The sequence below is a fragment of the Leopardus geoffroyi genome, chromosome E3, assembly GCF_018350155.1.
Source record: "Leopardus geoffroyi isolate Oge1 chromosome E3, O.geoffroyi_Oge1_pat1.0, whole genome shotgun sequence".
Lineage (NCBI taxonomy): Eukaryota > Metazoa > Chordata > Mammalia > Carnivora > Felidae > Leopardus > Leopardus geoffroyi.
Window position 1 is genome coordinate 30,117,770 of NC_059340.1, and position 20,824 is coordinate 30,138,593.

At 42.4% G+C, this 20,824-nt stretch overlaps 1 protein-coding gene and 1 long non-coding RNA gene across 9 annotated transcripts in view; one reads left to right on the plus strand and one right to left on the minus strand.

The window, feature by feature from the left end:
* Window positions 1-20,824, minus strand: part of MRTFB (myocardin related transcription factor B) — a 203,074-nt gene that overhangs the window by 81,967 nt on the left and 100,283 nt on the right. The gene's annotated exons all lie outside the window — the stretch shown is intronic.
* On the plus strand, window positions 7-8,267 carry LOC123589414. Its single transcript, XR_006708319.1, has 2 exons — window positions 7-657; window positions 7,827-8,267. It is a non-coding gene; the product is annotated as an uncharacterized LOC123589414 (long non-coding RNA).

Sequence of the window (20,824 nt, forward strand, 5' to 3'; positions counted from 1 at the left end):
CCCCGCCTCCCCCGCGCGCCGGGTCCTTCCATCTGCAGTTCGATGGTCCGAATCATCTGACAAACACTGAGTCAAGCGGTTAAAAATAAATCCTGTAGTTGTTAGAAGAGAAGACTTTGCTGATACCTAAGAAGACAAAGTGTTGCCTGCAGTCTCTCCCCGGCTCTCTCAACACACCCGCAGGCTGGGGGAACACTTTCTATCAGCCAGACAGGCACATTCATTACTCATTAAGTTCTCCAGCTAGACAAACGGCGGTCTAGGGCATCAGAAGGAAGCGGGTCTTATCTCAGCGCAGGCACCACACTCCAGAAACGCGCTACCAGCATAACCGGCCACCAGCGCACGCATCCCTCTCCCAGGGGTCTTTGGCTGGGGGCTTTGCCCCACGTCCCGCTCTTCCGGGCAGAGCCGGGGCTCTTGGTATCAGGGAAAGGCGCTGGAACTGCAGCTCTCGGCCGTCACCAACTCAGACCCGGGCAGCACTTTCCCTTTGTGCCGCTAGTCGGCCGAGAGAGTTAACATCGCCATGATTGTGCGAAGGGAAGGTCTCCTCCCATGGATGAGAAGCAGACGCAGCGGGAGAGCTTCTGTCTCCTACGGAGCGGAGCGGAGCGGAGCAGATTCGGCCGGCCAGCGGCCCGAGTTTAATCTCACGTGAGTCATTTAATCTCACGGGCACCCCTCCCGTGTGTCACAGACTGCTGGCTGTGGGTGCCGCTTGGAGGGAACCACTAGGTAGGGCACTTCCAGGCAAACGTGGAGAGGAGCCTGTTTTCATACATATCAAATACATATCTACCCATAGCTACAGCCAAACCAGTCTGGGTTTTTTTTTTTTTTGTTTTTTTTTTTACAGGTTCAAAGTATGCTCCTTTGCAAAGGGTTCCCATAAAACCCATGAGAGGCTGTAAGAGCAGTGGATGGGATCCTCTTCCATGAGGGCTATATTTTGCTCACTTTTTTTTATAAGCAACATCCAGCAAACTGCCTTAACTATTAGTTTTCAATAAAACTTGTTGCATGATTAAGGGAACGAATGAAAGCTGAAGAAGCTCCAACAGGAAAACTTGTTTTGATAATACTCACAATTCTAAATCAGTCCTAGATCAATGACTATTAGTCACTGATTTGAGATGAAATGTTCTCTAAAAGAAGCACATTCTCTCTTTAGAAGAAAATATACACATACATTTTGAATGTGCATCTGACATGATCCTTCCGTGGGATAAAGGATTACGTTTTTGAAGCCAGAAAAATCGCTATCGTCTTCACCACTGAAAGACAAATGGGGACTGGATGAGGATTCTGTCCTTTGTCCCTGGGTCCAGAGCTGGCATGCACTAAACCCCGTGGTGTTCTAGAAAGATAGTGATCTACTCTCCTCCAGCGTCTCTCGAGAATGGGATTACACAACACATGACATGCTTCTTGTCAAGTCAAATTCCTTCTGAAGCACCGTAAGCCCGGTGCTGGGAGTCTAAACCCCCACAGCACAGACAACACTGAGCTTATCACACACAGTTTGCAAAAATGTGCTCAAAGGCTCCGCCACTATTTCCGATTCTGAGGCCTCTGTTCATCTACGTTGACTGTGTCTGCATCTTTAAAGGAGCAAGAAAAGTAACCATAGTTTTTTGAGGACATTCTTTAGGTCAGTCGCCTTTTTAGCAGTTTGGTGAAGTTTATCTCATCTAACCCCCAAAAGCCCTTTCTGACCACTATGATTTTTGGTTCATTGCAGACATTTTAGAGACCCAGCCCCAAGTTACAAAGCTTCTAAGGGGCAAGTCGGAAATTTAACCAATCTTAGCTCTCCAAAGCCTGAGTCTTTGATCTTGAGACAGGTTTTAACAGCAGAGGCCATAACTTTTATGGCGTCCTAGCAATTCTACTCCTGGTGAGGGAGAAGGAAGTCGACATAACCATATCAGAATGTTTTCGTGAAAGCATTTCAACTTTCCTGAAATTACTATTTCCTGAAATAATAAGAGCAGTAGCCAAGTCTGTTTAGTGCTTACGGTGTGCCCCAGTCCAAGTGCTTTCCATACGTCATCTCATCTGTCCTGCTGCCAGCCTGGGAGTTCAACATTATCGCAATTTACAGATGAGGAAACTGGGGCCTAGAAAAATTGACTATTTTGTTGGAGCTCTCATGTCTTCTACGTGGTGGCCGGGATCTGTGACAAGTTGCTTGGCTGCAGAGACTGTATTCTTAATTACTTTTCTAAAAAGAACAACAACAATAGATCCTAATATTCTCTTTCTCATAAAGCTGCTTTTGAAATCCCGCTCAACTGTGTTCAGGCCATAAGTTTAGAAATCTGAGTAGATACGGAGCTCAATCAGCCACATCAAAATTCTTTACTGGCTGTGTGTGCCTGCCTATGTGTGCTGAGTGGGTTAAAAACTGATACAGTTCTCTTTTAAGGATCTTCTCTAAACTGATTATTTTTGTATCTGATAAAGATAAAAAAATCTCAATAAGGGAACACATTGTCCTGCTGTAGGTTTCTATCTCAAGTCTTGCTTCTGTAGTTTTGAGAGAAAATAATAATTTCCTTAGTGGTAAATATGCCTGAAAGAACATTTATTTTGTTATTTTTAAAAATCTGAAATAATTTCAAATTCACAGAGCATTTTTTTCCTGAACCATCTGTGACAAGGCTCTGACGTGATGCCTCTTTACCCTAAGCACTATGGTGTGTAATTCCTACAACAAGGACATTTTCCTAGAAAGCCCCAACATTACCACCAATATCAGAAAATTAACACTGGTTTATCACCATCTAATCCACAGACTCAGTTCCACTAATTGTCCCAACAAAAGGATCCAAAAGAGGATCACGTGTGGCCCTGAGTTATTTCAAGTGTCTTTAGCATTCTTCCATTGTGAATAGTTCCTCAGTCTCTCTTAACTCTTCTTTCCTTAAATTCTGAAGATTACAGACCAGTTATTTTGTAGAATCACCCTCGGTCTGGGTTATCTGGTGTGTCTTCATCATCAGACTCACGATCAGGCTATGGCAGGAGTATCTTAGGCAGGAACATCACAGAAGCAGTGATGCGTTCTCTGCGTCCTGTCAAGTGGTATGCAAATTCAATTTGTCTCATAACTGGTAAGAGTTATTTTGATGAACTGATTAAGACGGTACCGGGCATGTTTCTTCATGGTAAAGTTAGTTTTTCTCTTTGTAACAAATTATTGTGTGGGGCTGAATTATTTATTACTATGATGGTGGCCAAACGATGATTTTGAAAAGTCTATCATTCCTTCTACGTTTATCAGCAGCACATCCTACTGTAAGAATAAGAATTCCCTGTATCTCGTTTATGTTACCTGTTTCTATCACCATGGACTCCTGGGCTCCTATTTTATTTAGTGGGGGAGTGCATGTTCCTTTCATTTATTCTGATGCTCAGATTCTTGCAGATTCGGCCAGCGGGGGGGCCCCTTCAGGCTGGCTTCAGCTCCTGGCTGTCATGGCCCATCCTCTGCGTACTTTATTACTTCCCGGTACAAGGCATCCCGGACTCTTTAACTTGTCCCACCCCGCTGAGAAAGCAAGGGCTGTGTACCAGGTGCGCTCGTTGCTTTTGGGGTGACAGTGTTCCCAGGCCTCCTTTGGAGGAAGTTAGGGAATATGTCTGTGAGATTATGTGTGTGAATGTACACACACACACACTTACTTCTCTCTCTATTTAAGCATGTATGTCTGTATTTATTTATATATGTTGAAAACCACAAGTTTGCCCTGATGCCTCCAATTCTGATCCAATGCCAAAGGTTCTTTCTCAGTTTCTCTCTTTTATACACTTGTAACCCCCTTCTCTGACAGCGAGGCTCTGGTCTCCCACGGTCTGTGCACTCCGTTCGCAGATATCCTGGTCACCTCCTTACTATCAATGATGACCAGACCCGACGCAGGTGTCTCCTCACCCCACGTGGGCTGGAACCCTACCCTGGACTGCTGCCCCCATGTAGCTCAGCCCCACAAAATGTCTTTTGGATTCAATCAGGGACAAAGGGATGAAGGATGTTTGCATTCTCTCTGAGTAAAAGAAGCCCACAGTTATCAAGTGAACTGCTCTCAGTAGGTCTGTCCTTGTTCGTTACTACATGTACTGCATCATCTTCAGTGTCATTTGGCTCTACTGTCGTGGGGGGCATTTAACCTCAAATGACAGGTGATTAGAGTCACTTTGGTTGTGATAAATCTGCTTCTAGAGTCTTTGTGTGTACACACACGTAAAAGAGAGCTGTTTCAGTACGAAAGATGGTACCGTAAATCAAGTCATTTTCCCACTACTCCAAGCATAGATATCTAATAAGCGTGAGAAAAACCGTGTGGCTTGGAGACCAGGAATAATCCAAGAAAGGCTTCAGGGACTCGAAACAGAAACAAATGCGGCTCAAGGGACCTCCACAAAAAATTGGCAGAGTCAACATATGCTCATAAAGCTGCTGATAAAAAAGAGATCGCTGTGGAAGACACTGCGCTTTGATAAAGACAGACTGGACGGTACCGCTGATCGGGCAACTCTTCCGCAACCTAAGAGGCCGAGGGTGATGAACGCTGTAATTAGAAGCAGAACGGAAACAGGTTGCTAAATACTGTGTCGTGCTTCTCCTGTAGCCTTTCTGACAATGGACTAAGAGAAGATGCCTTTCCTTTTCACCTCCAGTATCCTGGGACTTTGAAACAGGGCCTCAAGGAGCCTGTCACTGGAGCAAATGAAGGTGCATCCTGGGGCTGGCCTCCACAAGGCCTGAGCCATGGTGTGGCACAAGTCAGGCACACGTGGACAACTAGACTGGATGCATGTAGGGGGAAAAATGGCAGTCTAGGTTACGCCTAATTTTTTCCCCAAGGGTACCGTATTTTTAGTAAAATACAGATATGATCCTTAATTTTCCCTCTTTTAAAATTATAAGACCAATATAAAAATATTGTATCTTTTAAGGATGCCTGGGTGGCTCAGCTGGATGAGCACCTGACTCTTGATTCCGGCTCCGGTAATGATCCCAGGGTCATGGGATCGAGCCCACATCAGGCTCCATGCTGAGTGTGAAGCCTGCTTAGGATTCTCTCTCTCTCTCTCTCTCTCTCTCTCTCTCTCTCTCTCTGTCCCTCTCCCCAGCTCATACTCTAAAAAAAAAAGAAAAAAATATATAGTATCTTTAGATAAATAACTAAATGGTTATGATAAATTCTAATAACTGTATAATTATTAAACCCAATTTAATGATCCTGGTAATTAAAATGATATATTTTTGTTAAAAAAAAAAAAAAAAAAGGACAGAATGCCATCTCTGAAATCAGAGGACATATCCCAAAAGTCCTTCCTTTTTTTTTACATTTTAAATACACGGATATCAAATGTGTAGTACTTCAGATATAAAGAGATTAACAAATAAGCCCTATGGAAACCAGTATTTTATAAGGAGGGACAAGTTTTCCTGTTATTTCTCAGACGAAGGACCGTCAACAGTCTGAACAATTAAGCACGGGCGTAAACGAATACTGCGATCGGGTAAAAGAGCCTGATAACTTGGCTTGTAAAGTGTGTTCACGCTCCTGAGGACAGGAACCTCAGCAGGGGTGTTTGGGACTGGAATGTGACCATCTCACCATCATCGGTGACCACTGATTAACCTCTGCTTACGGGAGAGGCAGGAACTTTACCAGGGATGGGTGAATGGCAGGGGAGGCCGAGGAATGCAATTCCTAGCTCCTTCTCAGTCCCCATCACGTAATGATGGCATCGGTCAAGAGCAGTGTTGGATGCACACAAGTGACCGGTGCCACGGGTCTCCTCCTGCACAAAGCTGCAATATGGATGATGAAGAGATGACAGAATACACTTTATCAGCTTTAAAACAAGTCATCCAAATCCCTGCTCTATTTCTTTTTAATTTTTTTTAACGTTTATTTATTATTGGGAGACAGAGAGACACAGAGCGTGAGCAGGGGAGGGGCAGAGAGGGGAAGACACAGAATCCAAAGCAGGCTCCAGGCTCTGAGCTGTCAGCAAAAAGCCCGATGCGGGACTCGAACTCACAAACTGCAAGATCATGACCTGAGTCGAAGTCGGTCACCTAACCAACTGAGCCACCCAGGCACCCCTCCCCCCCACCCCCCCACCCCCGTTCTATCTCTAAGCTGGACCGTTACTTATGAACATGTGAAGATTTACAACAAAGCTTTCCTTAGATCATATATCTTCAGAGTAGTGTTCCATGAATTCGGAGTTACAGAATAGAAGGGAGAATGAAACGGCCGCACCTTCGAAGGTTTGGCACAGACAGAAGGGAGGAGGGAAGAGTGAGAGGGTCAAAGCCCAGCAAAGGTGGGAAGAAGCATCATCAAGCTACGGGCAGCGTGATGCTGAGGTCAGCACTTGTAATAAGAACACTGTCTACAGGAGTGTCTCTTCACCTTTTTTGCATCATTGTCCCCATCGCCCGGTCCTAATCATTTTCCATGAAATTTTAATACCACAGATTTACTACGTATCTGTTTACGTACTTCATGTGTATCTGTGCCTTACACATAAGTGATTTTTTTTTTCCGCCCATCCCTCAAGAACCAATCTGTACCCCTATTGGGAACGCTCAACCCACAAGAGGGAAAAACCAACGTCCCCTGTTTTGCTGAGGGAAAAAATAGTAAGAAAATAAGAGTGAGCTCTATGTAGGAAACCCTCAACGGGAAAATAACAAATGTCCCCCACCCGTGATAATGATTTTTAGGTCACAAGTAAATTTAACATACCTTTGAGGGTCTTAAAGATCTTTCGATCCTTAGCAGCTCTGAGGTAGGGGACACGCGCACTGACATTTGTTTTAGAAAACAAAGAAAAGAAACTGCAGTTCAGCTATGAAATACTGTGTTTTAAAGCTGGCCTGCTGGTGAGCGCCTGTCTTTAATCCTGGTTTTCTGACTCCAACATTATTTTCACCAAAAGCAAAAACCTGTATGGGTTTTTTTTTTTTCTTTTTGCTAAATCTACATATGATTTTCAAAGGCATGTAATTAAGGAAAGTGGGTAATTTAATTTCAGGGGGGTGACAACATCCCATATGGATTCATGAAGGGTACAGGCAGGATGGCTTTGTGGAAAGAACATGACTTCGGAGGTGAACACAACTGGGCTCTGAGGGCTCGGAGACCCTGGGAAAGCGCCACCATCTCTGTGCCACGGCCACCTCGTCTACAGAAAGGCAGTGACGACAAGGACGACAATGGGTGTTTTCCGTGGTTATGAAAATCAGGGGGAAAATGCATATAAAGTACCCAGCAGAAGCAAGACGGGCATTCCCCAAACAGTGCAGTCCGTGAGGACTCCTTTCTGGCACGATCCCCCTCGTCGGCTATCCTCCGTGGCTGCGCGTTTGCCAGGTTAGGGGTTTCTCTAGCAGGAGGCGCACACAGATGTCCGCGGGGAGCAGCACGCTAACCACACACGTGTTCTCCGGGTGCGACCACACCCGATCGGGCTGCCCCTGGGTCTGGGGAAAGTTCACAGGGTTTTGATTTGGTGCTTAATATCTTCTGGTGTCTTCCTACCACTTTAGATCTCATTTATTAGATTAAATTTGAAGTTTTTATACATGCGGAAAACCCTGCCGATTCTTCTTCACTTCACTGGAATAACGAAATAGAAAAAACGCCCCCAGGTGACTGACCACGGTCACGCCGTGAGCCATAGGGTCTGAGAACTGAGAAGAACACACACTCAGACATGGTCTCAGGAATCCAAGGATGTATTCTCCAGTGAGCTCTTCATGGAAATTTTTAAATTCTGTGGTTTTGTTTTGTTAGCCTTGAAAAAACGATCCTGAGTCGCCATGTAAGAGTGAAGAGTAAACAGAGCTGGACATCATGGTGACAACACACGCGGAAGCCCACAGAAGGCAAAACGGTGCCGGGCCAGCAGTGGTCCGAACAGAGCACAGGTGGCGGGGAAGTGCGCCGACAGCGCGCCAGGCAGCCCAGGCCCGGAGACACAGGACGGCAGCGGGCACCGCGGTCGGGTCCAGCAGCAGCCACTCTGGGGCAAACACGCATCGTGTCACAGCCAACTGACACTGATGCGAATTTCGCGAGCTTCACAGATTTTACAACTAATATGCAAAAGTGTTTCTGTTTTGTGGTTGTGTTAAGTGCTACTAAACCTAAGTGTATACTTTTCTGTATGCTTTTATATGTTTATGGTTGTACACAATTTAGCAACATGAGACTAGTAAAAATTAATTCTAGTAATTGTTTTTATTTTTCTTTATTTTTTAAACGTTTGTTTGTTTAGAGAGAATGTGAGCAGGGAGGGGGCAGAGAGAGGGAGAGAGAGAATCCCAAGCAGGCACCACGCCATCAGTGCAGGGCCCGACGCGGGGCTCAAACGCACAGATCGCGAGATCGTGACCTGAGCTGAAATCAAGAGGTGGATGCTTGACTGACTGAGCCACCCAGTCGCCCCTCTAGTAATTGTTTTTAAAGGGTCAGTACCTTTCTTGAGTTTGTGAAATACTGCTTCACCCTACAACTCAAATGGGGAGAGGGGACCCATTTACTCTGCTGCTTGGCTTCCACACAGTTACCCTGAGGAATTAAACATTTGCCATTACACAATCTGTCTGGATATCCAACCTGGCCATCTCGGGGGTCCTGACACAGGTGGAGGTAAAAGAGTTCTAGAAGACTGTCCAAATCTAACGTGAAACCATGTCATGCCATCACACGTGTTCCAAAACGTTTCCTGGGTCTCTTCTCAAGTCTATTTTGAGTTAACTGTGCCACTGTTTCAAATCATTTCCATTTTCTTCAAGACCACACTACATCACCACCCACACACCCTTCTTAGCAAGTAGCGTGGCCCCTAGATTTCCTAATACTGAGGTCTTCACACACAAGCCCCACTCCGCCTTCCCACTCCCATTCTGTCACCTGTCTTTATGGGGAAGTTTTTTTTTTTTTTTTAAGTTTATTTATTTTGAGAGAGCGAGCGAGCGAGCAAGCTGGAAAGGGGCAAAGAGAGAGAAACAGACAGAGACAGAGACAGAATTCCAAGAAGGCTCTGCGCTGATGTGGGGCTCAAACTCACGAACGCTGAGATCATGACCCGAGCGGAATTTGATGAAGACATAATCTTTCTTCTTGCCCAGGGGAATCCAGACACTTTGTTTAGGGCTGTAGTTCCTTCCTACCTACTTACCAAACTGTGATCAAGAAATTATACTTCTCCACCAGGATCCTTTGTACTTACCAAGATACCCACATTTCCCCCTTTTCCCCGCATTTCCTAAGATTTTGACTATTTCTGAATGTTCTCCCTTAGCAATCTTATCCTTTGCACTGGTACCAACCATTAACTCCAAACATCCACCAACACACACATCAACACAAACCCTGCCTCCGGATCATCATGCACTGACTTTCTAAATGGCAGTTTCTAAATGAGTTTTCCTTCCGCAGTTAAGGTATCCTTGATTTTAGGATTACATGCTATGTACTGAGGACAACATCATCTATAATTTGATAACATAGTCTTTGCCTGACTTTATATTTTTTTAAAGCTTGTTTATTTTGAAAGAAACAGAGACAGAGCGAGCGTGGAGGGGCAGAGAGCATAGGGGAATCCCATGCAGGCTCCCCACTGTCAGCACAGAGCCCGAAGTGGGGCTCGAGCCCACCAGATGGTGAGATCATGCCCTGAGCCAAAACCAAGAGCCAGACGCTTAACTGACTGAGCCGTCCAAGCGCCCCTCTGTGCTCGACTTTAATGGAGAAACAAAGATTAATGCTGCCTGAATGAATAAGTCAATGCCACTGGACCAAAACTCCTTCAGGCCTCTCTACCCACCTGATTCTGCTCACATTTGTTAGCTTGGCATTAAAACCACCAGTGTTTTGTCTCCTGATTTCCTGAGCAGCATCACTAACCCTGACAACGGTCCTTACACTTCAGCTAAATCAAACTGCTTCATATCCCCGAATACGCTCTGAGTTTTCCTGGTCTTTATTCAAGCTTTTTCTTCTGCTTGAAACTCTCCATCTCTGCTGGAAACAGCACTCGGGCACTCTTCAAGAACCATGTGCCGCATCAGTCACTTTCAGAAACTTTCCAGGATGTGTCTCAACGCTTCCAAGGAGTCCGGTCTCTTTCCTCTGCTCACCGTGACCACTCCTGGTACGGGCCACGGGAGGACTTAGCATTCTGGGAACGATGGTGAGATGATGCTGACTCTGGTCACTAACAGGGATCTGTTGCTTACTGTGTCCTGAGCACAGACGTCACGCGTGGTGATGTCATGTCAACAACCCTCAATAACACCATCTCCGTTTCACCGCAAGGCACCAGGAGGTGAAATAACCTGTCCAGTGACACAGCTTTTAAGGAGAAGAGAGACTTTTGATGTAGGTGGCAGGCTTCTGGCCACTAGCTTTTCTCCATGGGTTCTGCGAAAGAATTAAGCCCTAATGCCCAAAAGCATCCACTGTATTAACTTCTCTCCTATGTATCGAAAATGACACTAGCTAGGTCTTCCTTGGGATAAGTGAGAAGACTAAGCACATTGGTAGGAATCCATTTTGTCACGAAACTTGGCTGAGAAAGACAGGATGCTTTTAGCTACTGCATGGTTTTTCTCAATGCCTGTCTAGATCGTTTGCACATTCCTGATACCCCTTCACCATTTTAGTAAATTTTACTGTCTTCAAAAGCTGGAACTTCACCTCATTCACCTTTGTATTTCCTGTGAGATCTGTTCCAGTATTTTAATCATGTTCACAGGGTCAATTTCTCCTTAAATGACTCAGTTCTTACATTTAGTAGTCCAGGCTGGACGGTAAGTATCTTCCTTAAACTAAAACTACCTGCTAGTTTTTTTTTTTTTTTTTTTGGTTGTATCTGACAGACACTTAAAAAATCACTATTACTAAGGTATAAAGACAATCAGATACATCAATTTATTTATTTAAAAAAATTTTTTTTTAACATTTATTTTTGAGACAGAGAGAGACAGAGCATGAACGGGGGAGGGGCAGAGAGAGAGGGAGACACAGAATCGGAAGCAGGCTCCAGGCTCTGAGCAGTCAGCCCAGAGCCCTACGCGGGGCTCGAACTCACGGACCGCGAGATCGTGACCCGGGCCGAAGTCGGACGTTTAACCGACTGAGCCACCCAGGCGCCCCCAGATACATCAATTTAAAGTGTATATGTGTGGCAAGTTTTGATGGAGGTATACGGCTATGAAGTCACAGTCACGTTTGAGATACAGAACATTTTTGACATTCCTAGAAGTTTCTTCTTGCCCCTCTACAGTCCATCCTTCTGCCACATGTAGCCCCAGGTAATCACTGATCTGCTTTCTATCACTAGAGATCAGTTTGCCTGTTCTAGAATTTCAAGTAAATGGTACCAGGTAATGCACAGGCCTTTGTGTTTGAATCCTTTCACTAAGACAGGACTCTGAGATCCATCCATGCTGCATGTATCAGCAGGTGGTTCCTTTCTACTCCAAAGTAGGAATCTAGTGTATGAAGACACCACATTTTGTTCATCCATTCATCTGCCGATGGACATGTGCGTAGTTTCCAGTTTTGAGCTACTATGGATAAATCTGTTATGAACATTTATGGTATAAATCTTTGTGTAGATGTTTATCTTCTTTTGTATAAAGGCTTGGTCAGATAGTAGGTGGATGCTTAGCTTTTGAAGAAACTTTATTGGCAGCTTTATTTTTAAAAGCCCAAAACTACAAACAACCATCCATACGCAGGTGACTGAACAAGTAAATTGTGGTATATCCACAATGAAGTACTATGCGACAATAAAAAAGAATAACATACAACAATATGGGTAAATATCAAAATAATTATGCTGAATGGAAGAGGCCAAACAAAAAGGAACACATGTATATATGATTCTATTTTTTAAAAATGCTAGAAAACGCAAACTAATCTATAGTGACAGAAAGCAGATCACTGTTTGCTTGGAGACTGGTGGAGAGAGGAATGGTTTACAAAGGGGCATGAGGAAATTGTTACGGGTGATGAACATGTCATCTTGATTGTGGTGCAGTCAAAATTCCTCAAGTTGAATACTTAAAATATGTGCAGTTTATTGTATGTCAATTATATTTTGATAAGGTAAAAAAAACCCCACAATGATACTTATGGGAACAGAGAAATTCCTTTATGTAATATGATAATTGTGAAACAGTCTATTTACAAAACTTGAATACAACCGAGGATTTACGTGGGTGTCTAAACTCTAAAACAGCTGAGCCAAGATTGCTCTAGAGAATCTTAAAAACAACAACAACAACAACAACAACAACAAACCCACTCAAACAGACAAACCCATTCATCCATTAAAATAAGTAAAATAAAATGAATCCCACGTGGGATATGATAACTGAATGAGGTTTCACACGCCTGCCAGAAGTGCAGCCTGGCGCGCTGTGACTAACGGGCACGTGTGAGTCTGGTGAACCAGCACGTGTAACAGACCAGGATGTGGAGAGGCAGTGATCCTGAACACAAAACACAGAATTCAAGTTAGAAACACTGCATGTGACAAAGAGGACACCTCTTAATGTGAAAAGCCATAATCAACAACAAGACTGTAACAGCTATGACGAAGCACAAAACAACGTAACTACTCTCATACAATAAAAAGCCCAGGAGGCACAACGGGACGCTGACAGAAATGCACAAAGAATAGGAGACGTTAATCTGTCTGTCTCGATACAAGACAGATGAAGTAGACAGGATAAGAAAGGATATACAAGGCCACACCAGCATAACCAATAAGGAGATCTTATCACTATGCAGTGAACTTTATACCTTGATGACATAGAAGACACATTCTCAACTACACATGGAATATTTAAAAAAAAAAAAAATCACCTATTAGGGCACAAAGAAAACCTGAGGAAGTTTCATAAAATAAAGAATATAAAGAACACTCCAATCTCAATGTAGTACTAGAAATTATTAATAAAATAGAAAAAAAACTTTTTAGTAGCCTGCCTACCCAGAAATTAATAACATCTCCTATTAACTTGTAGAGAAGAGGAAAAACCCAGACTGAAATGAAGGAACTCCTCGCCAGAATCTATGGCATTTGTACAAAGCAGTGATCAGAAAAACATTTAAAAATGTCTATAAAAATAAAACCATCAAAATCCTAGGAGAAAACAGGCAACAACCTCTTTGACCTCAGCTGCAGCAACTTCTTACTAAACATGTCCCCAAAGGCAAGGGAAATAAAAGCAAAAATGAACTATTGGGACCTCAACAAGATAAAAAGCTTCTGCACAGCGGAGGAAACAATCAACAAAACTAAAAGGCAACCGATGGAATGGGAGGAGATATTTGCAAATAACATATCTGATAAAGGGTTAGTATCCAACATCTATAAAGAACTTCTCAAACTCAACACCTAAAAACCAAATAATCCACTGAAGAAATGGGCAGAAGACATGAATAGACACTCTTCTAAAGAAGACATCCAGATGGCTAACAGCACATGAGAAGATGCTCAACATCACTCATCAGCAGAGAAATACACATCAAAACCATGATAAGATTCCACTTCACACCTGTCAGAATGGCTAAAATGAACCACTCAGGCAACGACAGATATTGGCGAGGATGTGGAGAAAGGGGAAAACTTTTGCACTATTGGTGGGACCGCAAACTGGTACAGCTACTCTGGAAACAATATGGAGGTTCCTCTACAACCCAGAAATTACACTACCAGGAATTTATCCAAAGGATACAAAAATGGTGATTCGAAGGGGCATATGCACCCCAATGTTTATAGCAGCACTATCAACAATAAGCCAAATTATGGAAAGAACCTAAATGTCCATCAACTGACAAATGGATAAAGAATAAGTGGTACATACAGGGATGCCTGGGGGGCTCAGTCAGTTAGGTGTCCAACTTCCGCTCAGGGCATGATCTCATGGTTTGGGAGTTGGAGCCCCACGTCAGGCTCTGTGCTGACAGCTCAGAGCCTGGAGCCTGCTTCAAATTCTTTGTCTCCCCCTCTCTCTGCCTCTCTGCTGCTCATGGTCTCTCTCTCTTTCTTTCTCAAAAATAAACAAACATTAAAAAAAAAGACGTGGTGTGTGTATGTGTGTGTGTGTGTGTGTGTGTGTGTGTGTGTGTGTGTATATACATACACACACAATCGAATACTACTCAGCGATCAAAAAGAATGAAATCTTGCCATTTGCAACAACGTGGAAGGAACTAGAGTGTGTTATGCTAAGCGAATAAGTCAGTCAGAGAAAGACAAATATCATTTGATTTCACTCATGTGGAATTTAAGAAACACAACAGATGAACACAGGGGTAGGGAAAGAAAAATAAGATAAAAACAGAAAGGGAGGCAAATCATAAGAGACTGTTACAGAGAACAAACTGAGGGTTGCTGGCGGAGAGGTAGGTGAAGGGTGGGCTAAAGAGATGATGGGCACTGAGGAGGGCACTTGTTGGGATGAGCACTGGGTGTTGTATGTAAGGGATGAATCACCGGGTTCTACTCCTGACACCAATACCACACTGCGTGTTCACTACCTTGAATTTAAATAAACAAAAACAATTTAAAAAATATAAAAATGAATGAAAATAAACTATGTGCCTCAGAGAAAAACAGATTCAAAAGACAAAGAAAAGAGCCACCATGGCACACGTCTGAGATCAGAGAGTCTACCTTATGAGCAACGTGAGTTCCAGGAGGAGGGTGGCGAGAGAGTAAGCCACGAAACATACCTGCAAAAATGATGCCTGAAAATTCCCCAAATTTGATCAAATACATAAATTTACAGATTCAAGAAAACTGGCAAACTGCCAGCGGCATACATTCAAACACATACAGTCTTCAGATACACAAAAAATAAGCTAGAGAATATAAATGTAGACAAAAACCCACCAATAATAGCAACAAGAAGGTAAAAATACTCAGGAGTAAATTAAAGAAATGTGTAAAACTCCTGAAAAACCTGAAAGTGGGCTTGAACAAATAGAAAGACAGTCCTTGTTCCTGGATAGGATAACATCACATCATAAAAATGCCATTTTACACATTTAACGCAATGTCAATAAAAACAGCAACGAGCTTTCACTTTAATGGGGCTAAAGACAAGTTGATATGTAAGCTCATTTGGAAAAAAATGAAAACACCCAAGGCAAACTGAGAAAACAGAGAAACACAGAGAAAACAAAGCACCATGTAGGGGAGCCTTATTAGATTAAAACAGACTCAAAGTAGATCAGAGATAAGCAGTTAAACAAAAACATCCAACCATATGAGTACTTCACGTAAATACTGATGGGACCCTTCTGTAACTAAGATATAGGGAAAAGCTTTCTAATTGTGACCCCAAATCCAAAAGCAGTAAAAGGAAAGACTGATAAACTTTGGCCACATTAAAAGAAAACAAAACAAACACACTGAAGAGGAGGGGCTGATCTCTCGGACACATAAATTAGTTATTTAAAAATGAGACTGAAAAATGAGCAGATAATTTACACTCTCCTCCAAAAATGATTCTGAAATAGTGCTTACAGATATCAAAGGATGTTCAACCTTGCTCATAGTTAGAGAAAGGCAATTAAAATTACATCAGAATACCTGATGGCAAAAACATATAACATGTTCTGTTGTGAGGCTAAAATAAACATTCTCATACACTGATGATCAGAACGCAAACCGGTACAGCCTCTGGGAAAAGAATTCGGCAATATGTAACAAAACTACAAATGCATTCACGTTTATTTATTTCTTGAGAGAGAGAGAGAAAGAGAGAGCACACTAGCAAGCATGAGAGCAGGGGAGGGGCAGAGAAAGAGGGGGAAAGAGAATCTCAAGCAAGCTCTGAGCTGTTAGCACAGAGCCTGACACGGAGCTCGAACCCACAAACCGTGAGATCATGACCTGAGCTGAAACCAAGAGCTCGATGCTTAACTGACTGAGCCACCCAGGCACCCCACATTCACCTTCTGACCCAGCAATCCTCTCTCTATCTAGGAATGTACCTGTAGGATAAGCCCCCAACATTATAAAATGGTATGGGTCCAAGGTATTTACTGCAGCACCATTTGTAACCGCAAAATGCTCTAGACAACTTAAATGCCTCTCCCTTCCAAACAGGATTGGTTGAATAAATCATGGTGCATCCGCGCCATGAAATACTACACAGTTGTGAAAAGGAGGACCATCTCTTATAAACTGGGATGAAGCAGTCTTCAGAAAATATTAAATGAAAAAAGCAGACTACAAAACTGTAACAAAGAAAGAAGGGGAAGCAAGACAACATATTTACAGCTGCTTATATGAGGGGGAAAAAAATGAAAGGAAGGAGAAACCAGAAACTATGGAGGCTGATTACCTTCGGTGGGTGGGGAATCAGGGTGGAATGAATGGGGGATGGGAAAGGGACAGGCGAGAGGGGCAGGTAGTGACACTTACCCAAGGACATCTTTTTTTAGATATAATTTTAACTTTGAGAAACTGGTTAATACATCACATTCCCAAAACTATATTAATAAAATCGGCAAAGATGGAGGAACATCCAAATTTGAATACAAACACAGTAAATGAACCCAACTGTATTTCAAATAAATAACATGAATACGCTAAAGACGAGACAGAACCAATCTTGGGAACCTCTGAATATAATATTTTGCCTGTACACCTTTGGGCTAAAGACAAAAAGAAGGTAAAGAAATATTCAACTCCAGTTAGCAAATTTTTTTTTAATGTTTATTCGGTTTTTTGGTGGGGGGGGAGGGGCAGAGAGAGAGAGGGACATATAATCCGAAGCAGGCTCCAGGCCCTGAGCTGTCAGCATAGAGCCTGACGTGGGGCTTGAACTCACGAACCGTGAGATCATGACCCAAGCTAAGTGAAGTCAGGCGCTTAACCAACTGAGCCACCCAGGCGTCCCAGCAAATATTTTTTAAACAGGTTTACTGAAATATAACTTAGAAACCGTAAGGTTTGCCTGTTTCTGCTGTAGTGGATTTACTTTTCCCAGTGGCATGGGTTAGCAATTTTGGTACTATGTGTATTCTGGAATTAAACACAGAAGAAAATTCTATGTGTACCATGCGAGCAGGATGGGAGTAGTCCCCCCTGCACCCGGGTCAGATGAGGGGGTTACAAATATGGGAAGGAGGAGGCAGTGGATAAAAGCAGAGGTGTCAGTAAAGATGCCTGATTTTCAATATACGTAGTGATGCAGGTAGACAAGAATAGATACACAGGTGTGTGTGTGTGTGTGTGTGTGTGTGTGAATAAAAACATGCATTTCATATTGAATTCCTTCTCTCCTGAGAAGATCAAGAAGCAATGAACAAACAGTAGAATGGACACCCCCGGCTCCCAGGTCTTGGTCTATAAATACTGCAGTGAAATCAACCAGACTTCCTAAGAGAAATGGCTGACGCCAGGGCAAGATGAGCAAAAGCTGAGCCGGGAGCACACTGCTGTATGTACTCAAAGACGATGGGAACCTGTCAAAAGGACACGGAAGCCAGCTTGAGGGAGCACCCCCTGGCCAAACCTAAGACAATCTGAACATCAAAATAAATAATAAGAGAATTATTAATAAATAGCATGATTTGCTAATAAATAGACTAAGACTCCATGATTCCATGCTGATATAAATTCATAAATAAAGGGGGCACAAAGGAAAGCTTGTCTTTAAAGCAGAATGTCATCGAATAAATGTAAGGAATGATGGAATTAGAAAATCACTGCTTAGCAATTACCAGCATAAGAGTTCTAGGCAAGAATTACCAATGGGTACTAAAACAATTCAGTATAGGTGAGAGTTTGAGAGGGGCAAGATTTTCATATAATGGCAAAGCATTTCCTCACAATATACTTATTACTTACAAAATTACAAAGAGAAAAACAGTAACTTTGCCGTGGAGGAACCTGGAAGATAGATACTACCTTAACCATATGCCCGAAATTAACACCACCAGTGACAGGTCAAAATGATATCCTTTGCCACCGAGAAGCCACAACACCACTTCTGTGCTCTTCCTGCCCAAGGGGCCCGGCCTAATCTAATCATGAGGAGCCAAGAGACGAACCCAAGTTACTGACTGTCATTCCACAAAATGTGATAAAAGACTTAAAAAAAAAAAAAGAAAAGAAAAAAAAAGAAAAAGAAAGGAATAAGCCTACAGAACTGTTCCATTCTAAAGAAGACAGAGAAACCTGACAAATGTAACCTGTGATCTGGGACTGGAACATGAAACATGGAAAACATATTTTTATTTCTTTTGCTATAAAGGATATTATTAGTGGGACAACTGGCATAATTTGAATAAGGTCTGGGGTTAGTATTGTATTGATGTTAATTACTGATCTAAATAATTATACTGTGGTTACATAAGACTGTCGTTATTTTTAGGAAACACACAACCAAGTGTTTAAAAAAAATTTTTTTATGTTTATTTATTTTTGAGAGAGAGACAGACAGAGCACGAGCAGAGAAGGGCAGAGAGAGAGGGAGACACAGAATCCGAAGCAGGCTCCAGGCTCTGAGCTATCAGCACAGAGCCCCATGTGGGGCTCGAAGCCACAAACCGTGAGATTGTGACCTGAGCCAAATCGGGCTCTCAACCGACTGAGCCACCCAGGCAAGTGTTTAGGGGTAAAAAAAGGCATCCTGTCTGCAACTTACTCTCAAATAGTTCTGGGAAAAAAACATTATGTATAGAAATGGGAAGAGCAGGGTAAAGCAAGTGTGATCATCTGGGGAATCTGGATATAGGCTATACGGGAATTCTTGGTACTATTTTTGCAACTTTCCTGGAAGTCAGAAATTATTTCAAAATAAAGTTTCAGAAAATGAATCAAACTGGACATGATGGACCTGTGTGCATTACAGTGAATGTAAAGTATCACTCAACCTTTAAAAATTTTAGTAACAAAAATTCTTCAAGTAGGTAAGAATGCTGTGAATACACTGCCAATAAATGCATAAAGTGGTATATTTTAGAAAGCCACTGGAACTATGCTAAAGAATGCAGAAAGAGGTCTGAGATGTTTGAGCCTGTAATTCAGTTTGAGCCTTTCATTCTAAAGAAATATTCTGGAATACACACACACACACACACACAAATATACATATATCTGTATGAACAAAACCATGTGTGTGCGGTGCTACTCATCCCAGTACTAAACACAGTGGTAAAGACACGATCCAACTGTTAATCAACAAGGGAGTACATAAATTGGGACATATATATAATGACATCTTGTACAGCCACTGAAGTAATGGCTTCAAAACTGGAAAATAATTACTGGGTGCTCACAATGAGCCAAAGAAGTAAGAGGGATTTCTTTTTTCCACAGGAATATTTAACAACGTGGAAAATATTGGGGCGCCTGGGTGGCTCAGTCGGTTAAGCGTCTGGCTTCAGCTCAGGTCATGATCTCGCGGTTTGTGAGTTCGAGCCCCGCGTCGGTCTCTGTGCTGACAGCTCAGACCCGGGAGCCTGCTTTGGATTCTGTGTCTCCCTCTCTCTCTGCCCCTTCCCTGCTCATGCTCTGTCTCTCAAAAATGAATAAACGTTAAATTTTTTTTTTAAAAAAAGAACATGGAAAATATTTACTGTAAGATGAAATGAGAAAAGGCTGCCATAAAAATGCATGCTCAGTATAGTCTCCATTTTCTTTCTAAAAATTATATGAATGGAGAAAAGATCAGGACAAAATACTGTGAATGACAGGACTTACAGTTTACTTACATGCTTTTGCTATTTATCTTTCCAAATGTGAAAAATGATCTAAATAGAGCATACATTGTATTTATGATGAAAAAAATGCTAAACCTTAATAAAATATTTTCTGTAGTAAAATATCCTGAATTGACAATCCAAACTATCTTGTCACAATAATAGCCTATATGTCATTCATTTAAACAAATTCTAAGCTGTCAGAATTCTAGATAAGCAAATACATAGCTCCACGAAAAGAAGCAAGACAGCCATTTGAGAAAGCAATTAACAGTTTTAAAGCATTTCTACAAATTTAAAATTGAGAATAAATGAGTACTTTATTTCATCAGAACTGTCAGCAAATCATTATATTCTGACACTTTGCAAAATAAATATTTCCTTATCTTATGATTCTGATACTGTTCTAGGAAATGACTCTGACATATTACACACTATTGTCATTCTTTGTTTATTATTTGTATTAAGTTGTGCCTGACATTTCTTTTAAAACATTAAGAGTGAAGTCACTTGAAAAGAACTAACAAAATTAAAAAAACAAAAAACAAAAAACTTTTTGGGGCGCCCGGGTGGCTCAGTCAGTCCAGAGTCTGACTTCGGCTCAGATCATGATCTCGTGGCTGGTGAGTTTGAGCCTCATATCAGGCTCTGAGCTGTCAGCATGGAGCCTGCCTCAGGATCCTCTGTGGCCTTCTCTCTCTGCCCCTCCCCTGCTTGTTCTCTCTCTCCCTCTCTCCCTCTCTCTCGGTCTCTGTCTCTCGCTCAAAAACAAATAAACATCAAATAAAAAACCTTTTCTACTTAACAAACATCCCATCTAGTTTGAATGTCTGCGGAACAGATGACATAACATGCTCCCAGCCTCCAAGCCACATTCTGGTAGAGCAACCTCATAACGCTAATGAGACAAGACCATTTTCATGAAGAGTTTATGACGTACGAGTAACAACCATTCCAGAATTTCAAACTATAAAATTCATTTATAATAACTGTGCCATCTCACAAACTGGCATTCTCTCATTTACCCCGTACACATCTTTCCATGAAGC